The sequence below is a fragment of the Chiloscyllium plagiosum genome, unplaced genomic scaffold (assembly GCF_037043375.1).
Source record: "Chiloscyllium plagiosum isolate Xiang-an unplaced genomic scaffold, Cpla_swu_hap1 HiC_scaffold_18, whole genome shotgun sequence".
NCBI lineage: Eukaryota > Metazoa > Chordata > Chondrichthyes > Orectolobiformes > Hemiscylliidae > Chiloscyllium > Chiloscyllium plagiosum.
The window spans coordinates 11,919,797-11,939,677 of NW_028270156.1; the positions used below are offsets into that span (position 1 = coordinate 11,919,797).

The 19,881-nt window shown below is 42.5% G+C and overlaps 1 protein-coding gene across 4 annotated transcripts in view; it reads left to right on the forward strand.

The window, feature by feature from the left end:
- LOC122557641 (potassium voltage-gated channel subfamily A member 4) overlaps positions 1 to 19,881 on the forward strand; it is a 99,900-nt gene that overhangs the window by 9,739 nt on the left and 70,280 nt on the right. For 3 of the 4 annotated variants that reach the window (XM_043705431.2, XM_043705430.2, XM_043705432.2), the window contains exon 2: positions 800 to 1,062. The gene's annotated coding sequence lies outside the window, so the exon portion shown is untranslated. The remainder of the gene's footprint in view (positions 1 to 799; positions 1,063 to 19,881) is intronic. The other variant, XM_043705433.2, reaches the window with a different exon arrangement.

Consider the following 19,881-nt stretch of genomic DNA (forward strand, 5'->3'; position numbering starts at 1 on the left):
TACAGGTCAGCAGAGAATAGGCAGTCGCTCTTGTGAAAAGTCACAGAAGTCACAATAGGCCGAGTGGCCTCTCTCTGTCGTGTAAATAAAGCTTTTTGAAGACACAAATTCCTTCTCATTCTCTTTCCTATGACCTGAAAGGAACACCTCCCCTCTCTCTCTCTCTCTCTGCCTTTCCTTCATGAAAAAATCTTCAAGTTGGTGAAGTGAAAGCGTTAAACTAATGGCATTATTTGCTCATCCATCCTGTCTAAATGGTGAACTTATTTTATGAAGCACCATTACTGGACAGAAGTCAAAATATGAAGTTGGGTAACTGGGGCTACAGTGATTATATCTGACTGGGGCCGACTTTTCTGTGCTGGCATTGGAGCCCTGAAAATATATGCCTCTGTTTGCACTGCTGATTAGCTTTTGCCCTTTCCCTTAATCTCTCAGTTTACAAAGCATTGCAACAAAAGTCACTAATGATTAATTTTGATTAGTTTTTATATTATGCAAGACCATTGTACAAGATGTTTTTGCCCAGTTTCATCATCCAGCTATTTTAATGCTCTATCTTAATAACATATTCAATCCAACTTTCTGTGAAAGCGTTGAAGGAACTGTATTCATTTTTAATAAAAGAAAAATACTGCAGATGCTGGAAATCTGGAAAAAGCATAGAGAACGCTTGACAAATCAGCACATCTGACCGCATCTGTAGAGAGAAATAGATTTGATGTTTTGAGTATGGCATGAGTCTTGTTTAGTTTCAATAAGATTTGTTTGATTGAAGTCTTCTACTTTTTGTTTGCAGTGAAGAAGACAGTAGGCATTGTGCACTCATACCGTACTCAATCAGGTCAGTATGACTCCAGAAGATTCATTACCATTCCTTGGACTCCACAGGACAGCCCTTGGCTGCATCAGTTTGAAAATCAATTTATCTTTTTTAACATGTGCATGGAATGTCATTGAGGTCTTAATAAGAAAACAAGGAATAGATGATATGATTACAAGAATTAACAGCATTGAAAATCCAACTGGATAGTACTGCAAATGGATTCTACAGAAACAAAGGTAAGGACAGTTGCTTTACACTTTATGCAGTTATTTAATAATGCTGGTGTTAGCAGTTCCCTTGTCTGAACTTGGAGTTGGCAATCCTGTAATGTTTGGCTAATAGTGGAGAAATAGTGTATGCGTATTTATTTGATTATATTGTTGCTAAACTATTTGTATGTTGAAATATATTTGACAGAACTAAATTCATTTCAAATTCACAGCAAGCAAGTGATTTTCAGATCATATGCTTTCTTTTTCTGTCAGAACTTCAAATAACAAAATATTCTATTTGTTATGTGTGAATAATGTTTACAAAAGACAATCCACCAAATGTTAAAATTAGTAAGATACCAGAAGGTACAATTGCCAGTGTTACCAAACCATGGGGATGCTGTTACAGGAGAGAGAGAGAGAGAGAGAGAATAGGTAATTGGTTAACTGAGGTTCACAATGCCTCATGCAAGGGGAGAAGTTGAGAAGGAGAATCCTCCACAGTAACATCAGCTGGTGCAGGAATTGAACCCATCCTGTTGGCATCACTAAACCAGCTGTCCAGCCAACAGAGCTCCCCTTGATTATTCAATGCCCCCTCTGTTGGTCGCAACAAGGTTCATTTCAAAGGATCTAGGAGAAAGTGAGGACTGCAGATGCTGGAGATCAGAGTTGAAAAATGTGTTTCTGGAAAAGCGCAGCAGGTCAGGTAGCATCCAAGGAGCAGGAGAATCGACGTTTCGGGCATGAGCCATTCCTCAGGGCTCATGCCCGAAACGTCGATTCTCCTGCTCCTTGGATGCTGGCTGACCTGCTGTGCTTTTCCAGCAACACATTTTCAGCTCATTTCAAAGGATCCTCTGGATACTTTTATACTATAGCCAATTAAGCTTATGTTTTAAAAGGAGCTAATTTAAGCAAGCTTTTTTGAATTTGCAAAAAGATTGAGTTTATTAATTACTAACAGTGAGAAGAAATGACAATGCAACATGCACACACAGAGTAGAAATTAGACACGAGTCCACAAAGTTATAAAATTGCCGATGAGCCTCTGAATTGTTTGTGAGGAACACATTGTTAAACAATGTAGCCATTACAGCAGAAGTTACAGGTAGTGCTGATATTGATAGTTAAATAATGAATTTTAAGATACTTGACTTTGTGTGATAGAATCCTTATAGTGAGGAAGCAAGCCATTCAGTCCACACTGACCCTCTGAAAGCATCCCATCCTGACCCAATGCTTACTCTATTCCCTGTAACCCTACATTCCGCGTGGCTAATCCACCTAGCCTACACACCTTTGGACTATGGGAGGACACCAACACAGACATGGGGAGAATGTGCCAACCCAACACAGGCAGTTGCCCAAGTGTGAAATTGAACCTGGGTCCCTGATGCTATGAGACAGCTGTGCTAACCCCTGAGCCTCCATGCCACCCGTAGGTTGAATGAAACTCTTTAGTCCAAACTGCATTTGGCAGTGGCTGACTGGCAGTACTCAGACTGAAAAAGAGTCCTTTCCTGTTTATTCACCAGCAGTATACGGGTATTTAAATGGCTGTTTTCAGAAGTTGTGACCCTCACAACACACTATTCTACACACTAAGACCTGAGGCCATTGACACATGCTGACCAGAGATTAAACTCGTTTTGAACCCTGCCTGTGTGAATTCTTGAAAGGGAGAAAATACAAATATGTCCCTTGCCCTGATTGCTGTCTGTTTGCCATTATGCTCCCAGTCTGAAATACTCCCAGGAGAATGTAAGCCCAGTTTGTAGTTTATTGTTTTGAATTCAATCATTAAATCTGGGCATCAGTGGCTAGACCAGCATTTATTGCCCAACCCTAGTTGCCTTTGAGAAAGTAAGAATGGTAAGCTGCCTTTTGAACTGCTGCAGTCCTATAGTCAGATCGACAATGCCGTTAGCGGGTGAGATCCAGGATTTTGACCCAGCGACAGTGAAGAAACGGTGATATATTTCCAAGTTAGGATGGTGAGCAGCTTGGAGGGGAACTTGCAGGCAGTGGTGTTCCCATAAATCTGCTGCCCTTGTCCTTCTAGATAGCAGTGGTTGTGGGTTTGGAAGGTGCAATTTAAGGAATTTTGGTGAATTTCTGAAGAGCTTCATTAACCCTCCTGTTAATGAGCACTAATGGTGCAGGGACTGAATGTTTGTGGATATGGTGCCAATCATAGAGGCTTATTTATGCTGAATGGTATCGAGATTTTTGAGTGTTGTTGGCACTGCATTCACCTAGGCAAGTGATATATCATACACCTGGCTTGTGCTTTATTGATGGTGGGCAGGCTTTGGGGAAGGTGGTCAGAGTCAAAAAACGTGGTGCTTGAAAAGCACAGCAGGTCAGGCAGCATCCGAGAAGCATGAAAATCGATGTTTTGGACATAAGCCCTTAGGGGAATCAGGGGGTGAGTTACTTGGAGAAGGATTCTGAGCCTCAGACCTGCTTTTGTAGCAAATAATTTCGATGGCTAGTCCAGTCCAGTTGAGTTTGTATTCAGTGCTAACCCCCAGGATGTTGATAGTGAGGGATTCAGTGATGGTAACACCATTGAATGTCATGGGGTGATGGTTTGATTCTCTCTTGTTGAATATGGATGTTGCTTGGTATTTGGCAATAGACTTCTTCAATACCTGAAGAGTTACGAATGGTGCTGAACATTGGCCAAGCATTGGCAAATATCCCCACTTTATGATGGAGGGGAGGTCTTGGACGTTACCCTGAGGAACTCCTGCAGAGACGTCCTGGAGCTAAGATGATGGATATCTAACAACCACAATTATCTTCTGACACGCCAGAAATGACTCCAACCAGGGCAGGGGCTTTCCTCCAAATCTGACTGACTCCAATCTTACAGGAGCTTCTAGATGCTACACTCTGTCACATTCAGCCTTGATGTGAAGGACAATTCCTGCCACCTTTGAGTACAAACTGTAATGAAGTGAAGGGCTGGGTGGTCCTGACAAATGTCAAACTGAGCCAGTGAGCAAGGTACTGATGATCAAAATTAGACTGGTGGGATAGAAATCTCCTGTTTTGGATTTGTCATGCTTTTTGTAAGCAGAACATACCTGGGCAATTGTCAGGTAGATTCCAGTATTGATGCTGGACTGGAACAGCTTGGCCAGAGGTGAGGTAAGTTCTGGAGCACAAGTCTTCAGTACTATTGCCAAAGTGCTACTCAGGGCTCATAGCCTTTGCAGTATCGCATTCTTCCAACCATTCCTTGACATCATGTGGAGTGAATTGAATTGGCTGAAGACTGACATCTGTGATACTGGGCACCTCTTGAGGAGGCTGAGATTGGTCATCCATTCACCATTCTGACTGGAGGTTGTTGCAAATGCTTCAGCCTTATCTTATGATGTTCTGGGATCCTGCGTTATTGAGGATGGGGATTTTTGTGGAGCTTCCACCTCCGGCAGGTTGTTTAATTGTCAATAAACACTCATGTTGAGATGTGGCAGGACGGCAGAGCACAGATCTGATTCTTTGGTTGTGGAATCAATTAGCTCTGTCTATCACTTGCTGCTGATGTTGTTTGTCATTAAATTATTCCTGTTTTGTAGCTTCACCAGGTCAACATCTTAATTTTGGGTATGTTGGTGCTACACCTGACGTGTTCCTGCACCCATCACTGAACCAGGATTAATTCTCTAGCTTAGAAAAGTGAAATACTGAGGATGCCTAAATCTGAAATTTAAAAACATAGAGAAACTCAGCAGGTTCAGCAGCATCTGTGAAGAGAGAAACAGCGTTAACATTTTGAGTCTGAACCTCTCAAGCAGTTCTGAAAAAGTGTCAATCAAATTTGAAACAACAATTTGCACTCTCAGTGAATTGTGACTATGAGTAGTCAGGAGTGTGACTGAATACTTCCACTTCCCCGAATGAGGACAATTGCAATATCTCTTTTGCAGTGTCATCATAATCTGAGCAGCATCTGCCTTATGGCAAGGATACATTTATGAGGAGAGATTGACTAGGTTAGATTGTCTTTGCTGGAATTCAGACGAATGAGGGAGACCTTATAGAGACTTATAAAATTCTAACAGGACTAGACAGGGTAGATGCAGGGAGGATGTTTCTGATGGTGGGTATGTCCAGAACCAGGAGTCACAGTCTGACCATTTAGGATGGAGATGAGGAGACATTTCTTCACCCAATGAACTGGTGAGCCTGTGGAATTCATTACTGCAAAGCATTGAGTGTAACCAAGAGGTGGCTAGATATAGCACTTGGGGCAAAGGAGCTCAAAGGTTATGGGGAGAAAGCAGGATTAGGTTATTGAGTTGGGTGATCAGCAATGAACATGATGAATGGCAGTGCAGGTCCGAAGGGCTGAATGGTCTCTATCTGCTCCTAATTTCTCTGTTTCGATAAACAAATATTCATTTCACAACTCAGCTGCGCCCCCTTGTTTCCATTTGCAAATCCATTTTTTTGATCCCTAATCAACTCTACTCCTTCCTTTATACCATTTTGATCAGGGGAACCAATGAATACGTTGTATTTGGACTTCCAGAGGGCGTTAAACTAGATACAATCGGTTCTGCTATAATGTGGTAGTTCTGTTCTAATGCAATCCCGTGTTATAAGAAAATCAGTGATAGAAGCACCATTTGAACTAATGGGGCTGGAATCGCAATATAACCAATACAAGCTTTAAAAGGTTGCACTTTGGAAACAGTGTCTCCAATTCATCAACCATGTCACAGCAAATTTGCATTAACGAAACACGCTTTATTGCAGAATGACCTGTACCTCACAAAAGATTCAATCGTAAGCTAAGAGCCCATGATGTTGGAGGTAGTATATTGGTGTGGATGGAGAATTAGCTAATGGGCTGGACATAGCAAATTGGTTAAGGGGTTCTTTTCTGCAATTTGGCAATCTGTAATCAGTGAGTTCCACAAGGGATCAATGCTGGCACCGCAGCTGTTTACAATAGATATTAATGACTAAGAGGAAGGAAGTGAATGTATGTAGCCAAATTTGCAGACAACACAAAAATAGATGGAAAGGCAAGTTGCAAACAGTTTACAGCGGGATGTTGATCGGTTAAGTAAGTGGGTGCAAAGTTGGCAAGTAGAATCCTATTGGGAAAATGTGAATTTGTTACTTTTGGAAGGCAGCATATAAGAACAGAGTGTTATTTAAATGGTGAAAATAAACTGCAGAAAACTGCAATACAATGGGACTTGTGGGTGGTTGTGCCTGAAATAAGAAAGCTAGCACACAGGCAGAGCAGGAAATCAGGAAGGCTAGTGGAATGTTGGCTCTTATTTCACGGAGATTGGAGCATAAGAATAGAGGGGTCTTATTGCAACTATACAAGATGTTGGTGAGATCACGTTTGGATTTCTGCGAGCAATTTTGGTCAGCTAATTTAAGAAAAAAATAGTGTTTTATTGGCTGCAGTTCAGAGAAGGTTCACTAAGATGATCCTAAACATGGAGAGAATGCCTGATAAGCAAAAGTCAAACTGTTTGGGATTCTATTCATGAGAGTTTAGAAGAATGAGAGGTGATCTCATTGAAACATATAGGATTCTTAAAGTTTTGACAAGGTAAATGCTGAGAGGATGTTTTCCCTGATGGTCCAGAGGGCATAGTCTCATAATGAGAGGATGCCACTTTAAGACTGAGATGCAGAGGAATTTCTTTCAGAGATTTGTGAATCTTTGGAACTCCTTGCCACAGAGAGCTGTGGGAGGGCAGAGTCCGCGTGTGTATTTAAGGCCAAGATAGAGAGGTTCTTGATCAGTTGGGGAATATAGGGCAAGAAACTGGATGTGATGAGTTCTGGATCAGCCATGATAGTATTAAATGATGGAGCAGGCTAAAGGAGCCGAATGGCCTACAGCTTTTCCTATTTGTTGTGGTCTTAGGGTCTTGACTCCTCCTCCTGTGCCTGTAAGTTATTATTTTCCCTGAGGTAATTCAGAAGTTTACTGGAGTTGAAATTCAGGGTCCTCTTCTCTCTTGTCAAAGTCATTCACTCCAAGAAGGGCAAAGGATGCAGATGCATAGGAACACCACCAACTGCAGCTTCACCCTCCATTTTGACTTGGAACTTCATTGCTTTTCCTTCACTTCTGCTGGGTCAACATTCTGGAACTCCCTTCTGAACAGCCCTGAGGGGGTATCTCTGCCAGACTACAGTGATTAAGAAGGCAGCTCAGCACCACTTTCTCAAGGATACTGAAAAGTGGGCAATAAATGCTAGCCCACAACGTGATACCTACATCCCAAGAAATAAGTTTTATAAACAGTTGTGGAAGTCCTGAAGTATCTTAAAATTACGTCAATTGCTTTTTCTGAAGGAAAATGAGGTGCTTGAACGTCTGTTGAATTTTCACTAGAAAAGAGAACTCAAATCACCCACTAGCTGGCCCATTATATTAAGCACTGGTTATAAAATCAGTGCCTCTTCGTAGGATATGTGGAACAATCCATCTTCCGCAACTACCCCCACCCCCCACCTTTTCCTCCGCTACATCGATGACTGTATCGGCGCCGCCTCGTGCTCCCACGAGGAGGTTGAACAGTTCATCCACTTCACCAACACCTTCCACCCCGACCTCAAATTCACCTGGACAGTCTCAGATTCCTCCCTCCCCTTCCTCGACCTTTCTATTTCTATCTCAGGCGACCGAATCAACACGGAAATATACTACAAACCAACCGACTCCCACAGCTACCTGGACTACACCTCCTCCCATCCTGCCCCCTGTAAAAACGCCATCCCATTCTCCCAATTTCTTCGACTCCGCCGCATCTGCTCCCAGGAGGACCAGTTCCAAAAACGCACATCCCAGATGGCCTCCTTCTTCAAGGACCACAATTTCCCCCCCCCGACGTGGTCGACGATGCCCTCCACCGCATCTCTTCCACTTCCCGATCCTCCGCCCTTGAACCCCGCCCCTCCAACCACCACCAGGACAGAACCCCACTGGTCCTCACCTACCACCCCACCAATCTCCATGTACAGCGCATCATCCGCGCCATTTCCGCCACCTCCAAACGGACCCCACCACCAAGGATATATTTCCCTCCCCTCCCCTATCAGCATTCCGTAAAGACCACTCCCTCCGTGACTCCCTCGTCAGATCCACACCCCCCACAAACCCAACCTCCACTCCCGGCACCTTTCCCTGCAACCGCAGGAGGTGCAAGACTTGCGCCCACACCTCCCCCCTCACCTCCCTCCAAGGCCCCAAAGGAAACTTCCATATCCACCACAGATTCACCTGTACCTCCACACATATCATCTATTGCATCCTTTGCACCCGATGTGGCCTCCTCTATATTGGGGAGACGGGCCGCCTACTTGCGGAGCGTTTCAGGGAACACCTCTGGGACACCCGGACCAACCAACCCAACCACCCTGTAGCTCAACATTTCAATTCCCCCTCCCACTCCACCAAGGATATGCAGGTCTTTGGACTCCTCCATCGTCAGACCACAGCGAAACGACGGTTGGAGGAAGAACGCCTCATCTTCCGGCTAGGAACCCTCCAACCACAAGGGATGAACTCGGATTTCACCAGTTTCCTCATTTCCCCTCCCCCCAGCCTGTCTCAGTCAAATCCATCAAATTCAGCACCGCCTTTCTAACCTGCAATCTTCTTCCCGACCTCTCCGCCCCCACCCCAGTCTGACCTATCACCCTCACCTTGACCTCTTTCCACCTATCACATTTCCGACGCCCCTCCCCCAAGTCCCTCCTCCCTATCTTTTATCTTAGCCTGCTGGACCAACTTTCCTCATTCCTGAAGAAGGGCTAATGCCCGAAACGTCGATTCTCCTGTTCCCTAGATGCTGCCTGACCTGCTGCGCTTTTCCAGCAACACATTTCCATCTCTGATCTCCAGCATCTGCAGACCTCACTTTCTCCTTATAAAATCAGACCCTTGCATTTCTGATCATTGAGCCCCACACTGTCTGGGCAGCAGTATCAAACTCAGACGTGAGATTTTTGTTTAAATTAATATGTTTCCATTGTCATTTTTGTTTGTTTCTGTTAAAATTTAATAGTAAGAAAGAAGGTCTTAGAGGAGGATAGAGACAGGTTGGTCAGATGTGTAAATCAGTGGCAGATGGAATTTAATCCTGAAAAGTGTGAAGAAGAAATAAGACAGGGGAGTACTCAATGAATGCAGGACACTAGGAAGCTCAGAGGAACAGAGGAATCTCAAGGTGCTTGTCCACAGAATCCTCAATGTGGCTGACCAGGTCAATAGCCTAGTTCAGAAAGCATATGTGACACTTGCCTTTATCAGTCATAGCATAGATTATAAGAGCAGGGAGATCATATTGGAGCTGTGCAGGACTCTGGGTGAGTACAGCTGGAATACTGTGCAGTTCAGGTCACTGCGCTATAGGAAGGATGGTGATTGCATTGTCGGCACTGCAGAGGAGATTCACCAGGATGCTGTCTGTGATGAAGCACATTAGGTATAAAGAGAGGCTGGATAAAATTATGAGGGGCACAGGAGGGAGAATAGGAAGTAGCCGTTACCCTGAATTGCAATCTCAATAATGAGAAGGCATAATTTTAAGGTGAAGCGAACAAGGTTTAGAGAGGATTTGAGAAAGTATTTCTTCATCCAGCAGGTGGTAGGAATCTGGAATGCACTGGCTGGGAGGGGCATAGAGAGAGAGAGAGGAAAACTTACAATCTTCAAAAAGTACTTGGGTGAGCACTTGAAATGTGATAGCAGTCAGTGCTACGGACCTTGTGCTGGGGAGTGGGATTAGTGTAGATGGGTCAGTGCAGACTGGGATAGGCTGAAGGGACTCTTCTGAGCTATGTGACTCTAAAACTAACATTCTGATCTGCTGTTACCGTGCCCCGATGAATGGTTGTTTAAACTGCTTGTTCAAAAGAGTAGAAGGTCTGATGCTACTGGAATGATCTTGACATCTAGCTACTAGTCTTTATTCCTTATTACAGACAGACTATGTATACAACAACAATGACCATGTAAGTATTTGGTGGGACAGCATTAAAATCTCACTTCCAGTCCACGTGACTCTGCACTAGTTTCAGCAGTTGTTGGGACATGACAGAAATATAGAAAATAGGAGCAGGAGTAGGCCATTTGGCCCTTCAAGCCTCTTCATTATATTGATTATAATGTCATTCAATATAATCATGGCTACATCATTCAACCTGGTACCCTGTTCCTGTTTACTCCCCCAACCCCTTTGATCTGTTTAACCCAAAGTACTATACAGAGGAACCTTGATTATCCGAATATTGGATTATCTGGCAAGATCGCAAGGTCCAGATGCTTGTCTAAATTATGTTATCTGGCATTTGATTATCCAGAATTCAATTAACAGAACGAAATACTGCCCACCCATGTCTTTCAAATAATCGAGGCTCCTCTGTATCTAACTCCTTCTTGAACACATTCAATATTATGGTCTCAACCGCTTTCTGTAGCAGAGAATTCCACAGGGTCACCACTCTGTAGCATCTGTAAAGAGAAAGAGTCCAGTGACCCTTCTTCAGGACAGGTGCCATGGGGGTGTGGGGAGGGGTTGGGAGTAGAGGAGGAGCGGACCAGGGTATCCTGGGGGGGAGCAGTCTCCATGGAAGACTGACACGGGAGGGGAGGGAAATATGTGCTTAGTGGTGGCATCTTGCTGGAGATGTCTGAAATGGCAGCTTATGTTCCTGTGGATGTGGATGTTGGTGAGGTAAGAAGTGAGGGTCAGGGGACACTATTGCTTTCGTTGGAGGGAAGAGAAAGGGTCGGGACTGAAGTGCGGGAGATGGATCAGACCCGGCTAAGTGCTATGTCCGCCACGGTGTTGGGGAATCCTCAGCTGAGGAAGAAAGTAGACATTTCAGAGATCCTCTTGTAGAACCAAAATAATAATAGGCTCACAGTGCCAGCGACCCAGGTTAGATTCCTGCCTTGGGTGACTGACTGTGTGGAGTTTGCACATTCTCCCTGTGTCTATGTGGGTTTCCTCCCACAATCCAAAGATGTGCAGGTTAGGTCATGCTAAATTGCTCATAGTCAGGGGTGAATATGGAGAACGGGTCTGGTTGGGTTACTCTTCAGATGGTCGGAATGGACTTGTTGGGCTGAAGGGCATGTTTCCATACTGTAGGGAATCTAATCTAATCAGAACATCCTTCCTGTGTTTACCCAGTCTAGTCCTGTTAGAATTTTATAATCAGCCCTTCATCCAAAGGCTGTGCCCCTATATTCCAGATATTCCCAAAACTGCCTTTCAGTATCTATCATATGTAGCTCTTTCAGAAGTTTGTATTTTTCAGTATGGTCATCTTACATTCTTTTGAAATCTAAATAATAGATGTCAAATTTACTCAGCCTGTCATCGTACGACGAGCTTTTCACCTGAGGAACCCATCCAGTGAACTGTCTCTGTACTACCTCCAATGCAAGTATATCCTTCCTTAAAAATGTAAGCCCAAACTGCAGAAGGCCTCTCTTATTCTTCTAAACTCTTCTAAATTAGTTAAGAGAAGGTTCTGTGCAGGAATAAATTTACTTCTTATAAGGAGTAGTTCCTGCTTTTGTTTAGATTGACAGAAATAACAAGAATAATATGCATGATTCTTAAAGCTGGCTGCATTTATATTTACACATCTAAATAAAAGTAGCAGTATTATGATGACTGAGAGCATATTGTAGACAAATTCATTTTAAACATAAAGAATTTAACAATGGTTGTGCTTGTACCTATTGGATAGGTAATTACAATGAGCAAAAACCTTCGAAAATCAAGAATTATTCAGAATGACGAAGTTAGCTCTGTTATTATGCTGTCCCACTGTTCTCAATGATCAAACACTGACTTGTTCCTGCCCTTACCCATTAAATCTTCTTGAGCAAAATAAACCCAATACTTAATTTTTTATTGCATGTTGTAAAACATCAATTAAACTAAAAAAATATAAAATCACAGGGACAATTACAAAAGTGATTTGCTTTGGATGGCAATGTTATGAAGATATTACTTAATGGCTAAATGTAATAGCAAGATGTCATCAGTTTTGCATGTAATTAATAATCACATTTAAATATTTTGCAATGTAATAATTATTTGGCTTTTTACAGAGAAAGTGTATTTTTACAGTCCAGCTTTTTAGTTCCAAAATAATCAAAAGTCCCTTCCCAGAATATTATCTTTTGAGAAAAATGCATAACAAATGTTGAAGCAGGATTAAGTTTCCGTAAAATTGTATTTAAATGTTTTCAAATCAATAGAACCTGATATTTTCTCCATATTTTTGCCAACTATGGCAGGAAGGAGAAAGTACTTGGCAGTGATGCATCTCAAATATTTGATGGAGCACAAACACAGAAGCTTTTTCTGTGCATACTGTTGCTGTTAGCAGTAAATAGAGTTCACTCAGAAGTCAGCAGACCCCTCTTGCTGACAAAATGGTGCAGAAACTATTTAATTGAAAAACAAAGTGGTAAAATTGGCAATACAAGTATTTCAGATGTTGTGGGCAGCACTGGAAAGGATACACATTTGAAGGGTCCAAGTAATAGAACATAGAACATAGAAAAATACAGCGCAGTACAGGCCCTTTGGCCCTCGATGTTGCGCCGATCCAAGCCCACCTAACCTACGCTAGCCCACTATCCTCCATATGTCTATCCAATGCCCATTTAAATGCCCATAAGGAGGGAGAGTCCACCACTGCTACTGGCAGGACATTCCATGAACTCACGACTCGCTGAGTAAAGAATCCACCCCTAACATCTGTCCTATACCTACCACCCCTTAATTTAAAGCTATGCTAATGCATTTCGTAATTCACGTGGTCTCTTCTGATTTAAGACAGCCTGTCTTGACAAGGATTTATTCTCATGTCTATCTTAAATGTGCAACCTCTTATTCTGAGATTATGCCCTCTGGTCCCAGACTCACCGAAGAACGTGTGCACCCTTTAAAAATGGTTTTATAAATAGGAAAGCATTTGTCATGGCATAACTATGATTGTGCTTCTTTATGGGGCCAAACAAGGAGAACTTAATGGTACAATTAATTCTGCATTACTCTAACAGAAATGCTGACAGAGTCATGGTGGCCTCTGTGCTATAAACCTTGGGATTTTCCCTGTATTGTCTCAGTAGTTTATTATTGCAATTTTATTGTGAATGACTTCAGTGGTCTTTTAATTTTGTTTAGTAGAAATTATTGAATCATTTGTTTTAAGATGCTTTCCAGTCACTAGATATCCATGTCATTTATGTTCTGAGCATCCAACTGTGTTTAATAATTGCAGTTGGACATTTAACCACATACCTGTTCAGTGAGCTGCTGGTTCTCTGATGTTCTGCCTTCCCTTTGCTGGAAGGCTGTGGCAGGCTCTGTCATGGCCTCCACCTGCCTTTGATGATTGTATTGTGCAGGCAGTTCCCATCTCCCGGCAGATCTCAACGTCATGAAGTGAGCATCAAAATTATTGACAGTCCAAATTGAGGTTCCCTATTTTAAGGTGTCTTTGAGTGACCAGATATTATTATCAGGAGTTGGAAAACTATCAGTCAAGCCCTCTTGGTTTGACAATGAACATACTTTTGAATAACATTTTGAACAGTTCCTTAATACTTTATTCCTTTCTATTTACCCTATCTCTTTTATTCTACCTACTGAATCAACCTCAGCCAGGTTTCCTTCTAACCTATACACTTAACTTTGTTTAAGTTCAAGGTTCTTGTTTTGAATGTGAGTATATTACTATCACACATAACGCGGAATTTAAACTGCATTATGTTCAGTTTTCACCTGAGAGGTTTTGACTGCAAGGTTGCTAATAACTTTGCCCCTGATCAAATTGTTCATGTGAGAGAATTCTACAAATTCATCTTCCATTCTTGTTCATTTGACAAATTCACCATGGAGCCTACTCTACCATTCAATGAGATCGTAGCTGATCTGAATAACTCTCAAATCCACTTTCTTGCCTTTTCCCCAGCACCCTCGATTTGCTTACTGATTAAATATCTGTCCAGCACAGCCCTGCAAATACATAACGGCCCAGCCTTGACGGCCTTCTCTAGTAAAGACCTCAATAGATTTGCTACTCTCTGTGAAAGGGAATTCATCCCCATGCCTGTCTTAAAGGGACGACCACTTATCCCTAAGATTATACTGTCAGGTCTTAGACTCTCACAAAGGAAAACCACCTTTCCACATCTGCCCTGTCAAGTCCCCCAAGGATTTTGTACATTTCAATAAGATCGACTATCACTCTTCAAAACTCCAGTGAATACAGGCCCAACTGACTCAGTCGTTGCTCCCAACACCGTCCCTCCACACCTAGTATCAGCCCAGTGAGCCTTGTCTGGACTATCCCCAATGTCAGTATAGCTTTCTTTAGATGTGGGCTCCAAAACTGGTCACAGTATTCCATTTGTGGACTGACAAGTGCCTTCTACAGTTTTAACAAGATCTCCCTATTTTTACACACCATTCTATTTGAAATAAAGCCAGCAGCCCATTTGCTCTCCCTATTAACCACTGACTTTATGTGATAGCTTTTAATAATTTTGCACAAAGGTTCCCAAATCCCTCTGTGTTAATGATTTGGAGGTGCTGGTTTTGGACAAGGTCAAAAATCACGCAACACCAGGTTACGGTCCAACGGGTTTACTTGAAAACCCTAGCTTTCGGAGCGCTACTCCTTCGTCAGGTGTTAGCCCTGTTGGGCGAGACTGGTGTCATGTGATTTTTGACCTCTAAATGGAGAACAGTCTTTCCACATTTAAATAATATTCACCTCTTTTGTTTTACCTGCCAATTTAACATTTGCCCATGTTGCATTCCATCTGCCAAGTCTTTGCCCAGTCACTTAGCATATCTATCTCCCTCTGAGCACTCATTGTGACATTTTCAGCACTTGCCTTCCCACTTATTTCATGTCATCCACCATCCTGGCTCAGCACATTCACTTTCTTCATCCTAATCATGAATATTTGTGGCTCCAGCACTATTAATAGGAAATGACATAAGCATGGTTATAAGAATCATGATTTGGAGATGCCAGTGTTGGACTGGGGTGTACAAAGTTTAAAATCACACAACACCAGGTTATCGTCCAACAGGTTTAATTGGAAGCGCACTAGCTTTCGGAGCGACGCTCCTTCACAATCACCTGATGAAGGAGTGTCGCTCCGAAAGCTAGTGTGCTTCCAATTAAACCTGTTGGACGATAACCTGGTGTTGTGTGATTTTTAACATGGTTATAAGAAAGTTTGTAACTCAGATGATCAGTCAACCTAATAGGCACAGGTGAATATTAGGAATATGAAGGGTCAGAATACACTGGTGAAATGTGTTTATAGCACTCCATTGAAGACTCTCATTTGGTGACAGAGCAGGAAGGACGATTTTCCTTCTCACCAATGGAGAGAATTAGTTGGGAGACAGAATGGGGGTAGGGTCCTCTTCCATTTTGTTAATTCCCCACCATAAAACCTGCCTCAAGGGAGCACAGAAGACTCCACCCATTTCTCTGTTTCAATGTTTCAGTAAAATTTGTTTGTCTCTATTTACAGAACCTTTTAGTCTTATTATTCAATCAGGGTAAGTGAGTGTGGCTGGCTGTGCCAATAATTATCCATGCATTCTATTTGCCCTTGGGATGGTATTGGTGAACCACTGTGATCCACTTGCTGTAGGTACATCCAGTGTGTTGTTAGGGAAGGAGTTCCAGGACTTTGACCTAGTGACATTGAATGAATGCAGATATATTGGTGAGTAGCTTGAAGGGGAACTTGCAGCTACTGATGGTCCCATGTATCTGCTGCCTTTCCCTTTCTGGAAGGTAGTGGCCAATGGTTTGTAAGATGCTGTCTAAGGAACCTTCATACAATCAGATATTTGTACTTTAATTTTATGTTTTTAATCTTCTGCTTTATTTCCTGATATTCTATTTTCTTAGACTCTCTGTCTCTTCTTCTCTGTTTCTATTTGTCTTGATCGGGTAGCTACACTCCTGAATTGCCTTGGCTTTTCTTTTTAATTTTCTAAGTCTCCCTTCGGTTGGCCCCCTCCAGCTTTAGGTTTGACGCTCTATCCACAGCCCTTGTTAAATAATTTGCCAGGGCACTAATCCCAGCTCTCTGGAATTACCCCAATGCAACAGTCCTCAGTTGCCCAGTACTGATGCCAGTGTGCACCAAGAAACAAAAATCTGTCTTCCTACACTAGCTGCCAAGTCACTGATGTAATCGTCACTCACTTAATTCTCTGTTTGGCCTCATGCTAAGTGGTACGTGGCACAGAAATTAATATCTTTGAGAGTCTATATTACAATTTGGATCCAACCTATTCAAACTTCCAGCAGAATATTATCTCAGTTCTACCTTTACTTATTCATTCATGGGATGAGGGTGTGACTGGCTAGGCGGCATCTATTGCCCATCGCTAATTGCCCAGAGGACAGTTGGGAGTCAACCACATTGCTGTGGGTCTGGAATCACACTCAGGCCAGACCAGGTAAGGGTGGCAGCTTTCTTCCCTAAAGGGCATCAGTGAACCAGATGAGTTTTTCTTGACAATTGATTTGTAGGTCTTCATTAGACTCTTAATTCCAGGATTGTTTCCTTTTTTTGCTGAATTCAAATTCCACCATTAGCTATGGCAGGATTCGTACGCAGGCCCCCAGAGCATTATCTGGGTCTCTGGATTAACAGTCCTGTGATAATACCACAATGCCATCACTTCCCCTATGCCGTTGGTTCCAGCATAGAGTTAATCAACTAGATCCTCCACTCCTACTCCAAGTTCATCTCCAGCTCAAAGAAGATCTCTTTAACTCTGGCACTGGGCAGACATCCTAATACCCGCAATTCCCAGTGGTGGTGCTGAGAACAGTATCCTGCCAAGTCCTGTGTCATGAGTGTCATTCGTACCTGATTCTGCTCACGAGTGCTGAGTGTTCCACCATGCAGCTCTGGGACTACCCTCCCCTATTCTTTAATTCAGCAGTGTGTCATTCTCAAGGGGCACACAGTCGCACTCATCCGGTGCTGGGATATACTGTGAGAGATCCTGGGAGATCAGATCGCAAGATATCCTGAAAGCACCTTTGTATTTGGTACAAATGTCTTGGGACAGTGGAGTGCAGGATATCACCTATTCGAGCTTTCATGAAATCTGCAAAGATTGTTAACACAGGCTGTTGTTGTGGAAGCCCACATGAGTTGTCACTGGGAAATGATAATTTCAGTAAATAATATCCTTTACAAGACATTTTAAGTAAACTCTAGAAGCAAGGTGGAAATTAAGCCTAGAAAGTGGGAGGGACTCTGGTTCCTGACATGGTTAGGTAGAAACCTATTAGTCAATTAAAGCTAAGGACATGAAATGACTGAGATTGAAATTAATACCAACAGGTTTTCATTGGTTCATATGGTCAGGGTTACAGTCAGCATCAGTATAAATGCAGTAATTGTAATGAGGTCAGCCAGGTGCATCTCACAGAATACAATTCCCTGATTGGGGCTGTTAATCCAGTCTAATCAGAGAGCCCTGGCTGACAGGTAGGAACAGGAACATCAGAGAAACTTTCACTGAGAGCTGGCTGTGAGAGAGCTGGATCAGTGTCAAGGACTCTGTGTGTTAATAAAAGGGGACTTAGTGATGGGATACCAGCCTCTGTGGAGTTATTTCAGTAACCTTCTTTGCATTTTCATTTGCTTGGCTAGTGATCTTTCTGAGTTTGTTGATGATAACCTCTGTTGCGAAGAGTAGAATAACAGAAGGCCACTCAGCCCTTCAAGCCTGCTCTACCATTCAGTAAGATCATGACTGATTGTCCAGCTTGGGACCTTATACCTGCTTCCTCCCCAGTCCTTTTGATCCTTTGAAACCTAATCAGTAACACAGAGTAATCAGAGATCACCATTCACTGAGTTTTCCTTGTTCTGTTGAATTACACTTACTGCAAAAATTGGAGGGAGCCTTTCCATAGATGTTTTGCTTGCATGGTATTTAAAAAATGCAGAAACAAGATAATGTTACTGGGTTTCATTTAAGTGGACGCAGGCATTTAGAGAGTGTGTTGAATATCAATATTTACATTGCTTCCATTTCTACAAATATACAAACTCAGTTGGGAAATGAAGAAAGCTGTTACATAGTTATGCCTCAGAGATTTCTTTATTGATTTTTGGGATGTGGACACCGGTGGCCTAGCCAACATTTAATGCCCATTTCTATTTGCCCAGAGGGAAATTAAGAAGCATTTACAATGCTGACTGTCTGGAGGCTAGACCAGATATTGATGGCAGAATTCCTTCTGTAAAGGCCATGAGTGAACCAGGTGAATCGATAATAGTTACATTGTCACCATTAGTCTAGCTTTTAATTTTCAGATTTTTAATTAGATTGAAATTTCACCATGTTGAGGTTTGAAAAGTCAAATATTAGACTGGAGTTATAGGATGACCGACTCAGTGATTTTACCACTGCACCACTCACTCCCCTGGAGAGTTTGCAACAATTATAAAGCCAGTGGCTGTCATCTTGGGCTCATATCTGCCATGCTGAGGGCTGCTGTCTTAACATCTGTGGTCAGGAGGATGAACACAACTGAAAGAGGCCAATGGTAACTAGATTATGAACAGTTCTACTGTTAGCTGAAGCTGGGGAGGCAATGGTCTAGTCATATTATTGCTAGACTACTAATCCAGAAGCTCAATGAATGTTTCAGGGACCTGTGCTCAAATCTTGTCATGGTAGAATTTGAATTCAATAAAAAATTTGGAATTAAGGGTCAAATGATGACCATGAAACCATTATTGATTGTCAGAAAAACGCAAATGCTTCACTCGTGTCCTTTTAGAGAAGGCTATCTGCCATCCTTACCTGGTGTGGCCTACATGTGACTTCAGACTCTCAGCAATGCGGTTGACTCTTAACTGCCCTCTGGGCAATTAGGGATGGACAATAAATGCTTGCCTAGCCAGCGCTGCGCACAACCAGTGAGTGAATAATAAAAAAACGTTGGCCCTGCACATTTAATTATATATCAACCATAGAGAACCTGTGGCCTCCTCAGGGGAATTAGCAGATGTTTTCCATGAAACCATTGGAAACCACAGTGTTGATCAGACAGGCCCCTTAAGAAGCTAAGGGAACCATTAATTGCTGGTGACTGCATATCCCATTCCCTCTCCCCTGCTGATCTTTTAAAAACACAAGCTGTTCCAGAGACTCGAATATGATCTCTGGAAGAGTAACTATGAATTCTATCTGCAACATGTCTCGACTGTGTGACCATTTTGAAAATCCAGCCATTGAACTCTGATACTTATTTTGACTGTGGGGAGGAGGCAAATCTTTTCACGACATTGGCAGTCCAATTCGACTATGATCTGTGCAGAATCGGCTGAATCAATGCAAAAGATCAGGGGTTTTAAATTGTGTAAGGATCATGGCTGGAACCATTTACTCCCATGCTTTCTGTGATCTTTTACAATATTTTACAATGACCTGTGCCTGTGATGGCAACACTGTCCTGTTAACAGAGATTGGAAACGCTGTACTAACTGCATTCTCTCCAGTTTGGAAGAATGAGAGGTAATCACAGTGAAAACTACAAAATACTTCAAAGGGACAGACAGGATAGATTCACGTAAGATGTTTCCCCTGGTTAGAAAGTCTAAAACCAGGCAGCATAAATAAATAGAAGGATGGAGCCACTTAGGCTGAAGATGTGGAAAAATTATTTTACTCAACCTTTGGAGTTCTCAAACCCAGAGGGTAGTGGAGGCTCAGTCTTTGAGTATGTTGAGTTATACATTTTTAA